The following is a 4,007-nucleotide window of genomic DNA, read 5'->3' as shown; positions in this document are numbered from 1 at the left end:
TTGCTGCCATAAGGACCCTGTGCCACAGAAGCACAATGCCTGGAGCAGAAATGCATTTGTTAATAAACCCATACATTTCTTTCAACACCATGTATTGCTGCGGTTTTTTGCCACCCCTGCCGATTTCAAATAGCAGGTGGCATTGGGGATAGATCAGCTGTACAGATTGCTTTCAAAGCTGAAGAACAACGATATTATTTTTTAAAAACATTTTATTAGGGGCTCATACAACTCTTATCAAAATCCATACATATACATATATCAATTGTATAAAGCACATCTGTGTACATTCTTTGCCCTAATCATTTTCAAAGCATTCGCTCACCACTTAAGCCCTTTGCATCAGGTCCTCTTTTTTCCCCCTCCCTCCCAGCTCCCCCCTCCTTCATGAGCCCTTGATAATTTATAGATTATTATTTTGTCATATCTTGCCCTATCTGGTGTCTCCCTTCACCCCCTTCTCTTTTGTCCATCCCCCAAGGAGGAGATCACATATAGATCCTTATAAACGGTTCCCCCTTTCCAACCCACTCACCCTCTACTCTCCCAGTATCGCCTCTCACACCCCTGGTCCTGAAGGTATCATCCACCCTGGATTCCCTGTGCCTCTAGCTCCTATATGCACCAGTGTACAATCTCTGCTCTATGCAGTCTTGCAAGGTAGAATTTGGATCATGGTAGTTGGGGGGGGAGGAAGCATCCAGGATCTGGGGGAAAGCTGTATTTTCATCGGTGCTACATCACACCCTGACTGACTCATCTCCTCCCCTAGACCCCTCTGTGAGGGGATCTCCAGTGGCCAACAAATGGGCTTTGGGTCTCCACTCTGCACTTTCCCCTTCATTCACTATGGTATTTTTGTTTTTGGATGATGCCTTATACCTGATCCCTTCGACACCTCGTGATCACACAGGCTGTGTGCTTCTTCCATGTGGACTTTGTTGCTTCTGAGCTAGATGGCTGCTTGTTCACCTTCAAGCCTTTAAGACCCCAGACACTATCTCTTTTGATAGCAGGGCACCATCAGCTTTCTTTGCCACGTTTGCTTATGCACCCATTTGTCCTCGGCGATCGTATCATGGAGGTGTGCAGCCAATGATAGGATTTTTTGCTCTTTGATGCCTGATAACTGATCCCTTCGGGACCACGTGATCACACAGGCTGGTTTGTTCTTCTATGTGAGCTTTGTTGCTTCTGAGCTAGATGGCCGCTTGTTTATCTTCAAGCCTTTAAGACCCCAGTCACTATCTCTTTTGATAGCCGGGCACCATCAGCTTTCTTCACCACATTTACTTGTTCACCCCCTTTGGCTCCAGCAGTTGTGTCGGGAGAGTGAGCATCATAGAGTTCCAATTTAATAAAAGAAAGTATTCATGCATTGAGGGAGTGTTTGAGTAGAGGCCCAAGGTCCTTCCGCCACCTTAATACTTCACCTATAAATATAGACACATAGATCTATTTCCCCATCCTCATATATATATTTGCATGTACATGTCTTTGTCTAGACCTCCATAAATGCCCTTTGACTCCTAGCTCTTTCCTCCATCTCCCTTGACTTTCCTCCTGCCCTACTACCATGCTTCATCGCCACCTGGGCTAGAGTATACCTCTTCTCTAAGCAACCTTGCCCTTGATCGTTTCCCACTAGGCCTGCCACTCCCCCCTCTCTACCATTTGGGGTCCCATGTTTTTCCCTTGTCCCTGTGTTTGTTAACACCACTTCCTTACCCCCCCTATCCCCCCACCCCAAGTCCCCCCAGAACTGTCGGTCCCGTTGTTTTTCCTCCAGATAGTTCATCCAGCCCTTAACCATCACAGGCTACCTCTTGGTTTGGGGTAGCACAGGGCCTTTTGTGGGCAAGTTACAAGCACCAACCCATGCAGAATTCAACGTCACCCAGGAGGCATATTCTGTTCAATCATTCCATTTTACACAGAAGGCAATGAAGCACCCTATAGCTAGATAGGAAATGGTAGACCTGGGCTTAAGCCCTGTCTGATGCCAGAGTCTTACCCTTTTCCTCTGGGGCAGCTTTCTCTGCAGAGCTGGAAGAAGATTCATTCTCATCTCTGCTGTGTTTTGTTGCTGCTGTTTGATCTGGGAGTTGATGAATGATCCAGAGCATACAGGTTTCTGGTCCAATGAGAAGCCAGAAAACCCACCTCTTCATTTGGGGCTATTAAGCTTCTTGCATGCTGATAGTGGCTGTCTACTGGTGCTAGACACAGTGCCCCTGGCCAAGAGAGCTCACAGTCCCTAGGGGAGAGTCAGTGTGCACATGCTAATCGGCATTATACCTGTGTGATGAGCGTTAAAGCAGAGCTTTGCCAAGTCCTGAAGGAGCCCAGAGGGAAGATTTCACTAGAGGGCTATTTGGACCAGACTCTTGAACTCTGCAAAGGTATTTTCCAAGAGAGAAGGGACCAGAGGAAGCATTTTAGTAAACCACACTCACTGCCATGGAGTTAACGCTGATTCTTAGCCACCCACTGTGGGTTTCCGAGACTATAATTGTTTACTGGAGTAGAAAGCCCCGCCTTTCTCCAGTGGAGCTGCTGGTGGTTTCGAGCTTCCCACCATGTAAGTTACAGCCCAATACATAATCACGGCACTGCAGATATTCCTATTGTAAGTAAAGGGGCAAAATGTTTCACACTGGCTTTTGATGAATTATGAAGCAAGCTTAAATTTGGCTCTGCCAAGTTAATTCATGTTCTAATGTCCCAGTGAGCTCATCTTAAAAATAATTACACTTAAATTCTTGGACATGTTGGAAAAGTATTTAATAATACTTTGTGTCTGCCCTGTAACGTGGAGTTCATGAGATGTTGGTTTCCTACCACTGTCAATTTCAACAGCATGCTAAAGTCACAGGGTGTGAAAGAACAGGGTCCTACTTTAGGGATTCAGGACTGAGGGGAACTCAGGGCATCAGCACTGAGGCGAGTTCAAGAGAGGAGATAGGAAGAGTTATGGGTAGCCAGAGGACTCTTTGGGGAGGCAAGGTGCTGGGAGGTCTCAGGGTTTCAGTTGGCCCTTCAAATCCAAACATGCCTGGATCATGGAAAATGAACTGTGGGGAGCAGGCTGCGATGCCTGGAGACTTTTATGAGTCTTTTTTAGTGGTCAGATGAAAAATATTGAATGAAAACAGATCCCAACTTGAAAAATAAAAAATACAAGATAAAAACAATAACAATACCCCTATCACTCTTTTAAATAAGCAGCTCCCATTCATTTCTGTAGCTGAGATAGTTTATTGTGCCAACCTGGCCAATAAACACATGTGGGGGTAATTGAAGGGTGGAGGGATAAATGACTCAGTGAGCCTTGCCTTTCTAGTTCTGGGGTCTCTTGCTTTCTGATGGTAGGACCAGGGTGCAGATGCCTTAGCCAGGTCCCTGATTCAGCTGGCAAGGCTCACTTCCTGCAAGACATCCCCAAAGAGAAGCTGCATGGACCTACCCCGATATAGCCCTGGGTGCTGGAGCAGCCATATGGAAACCCCTGCCAATGCTGAGATGCTTACACTTTCACTGACTCAGCTTTCCTCCTGCAGTCGGTGTCATAGTGTGTGTTTTGTGAGATGGAGGAGGACTTTGTGGTTTGGTGTCAGACAATTGGGCTAATGTAGGACTTGTGGGCTTGGGCAGCACTGGGTTGGGATGTTTTCTTAATGTGCACTTAGCCTTTATATAAAACTCTCTTATACATATGAGTTTCTGTGGATTTGTTTTTCTAAAGTACCCAGACTGACACAGTAGCAGCCAATTACATACTTAATTGAAATATGGTGACACTTAAAGAAATACATTGACAAGGATAAAACCATGTCACAGAATGGTTGGGAATAAAATAATTGTGCTGAATTTAACAATTCCTACATATAGTTCCTGCCAGCTCACGTCCCTCTCAGAGCATGAGGACTTTGAAAGTCAGGGCAAGCAGCGTTCTCCACCCTCAAAGCAACTGCTCCAGCTTTCTTAATGATGGAGAGTAAGCTAGA

This window comes from Tenrec ecaudatus, chromosome 9, assembly GCF_050624435.1.
Source record: "Tenrec ecaudatus isolate mTenEca1 chromosome 9, mTenEca1.hap1, whole genome shotgun sequence".
Taxonomy (NCBI): Eukaryota; Metazoa; Chordata; class Mammalia; order Afrosoricida; family Tenrecidae; genus Tenrec; species Tenrec ecaudatus.
The sequence above is the reverse complement of the archived record's forward strand: the minus strand, read 5'-3'. Positions refer to the sequence as shown.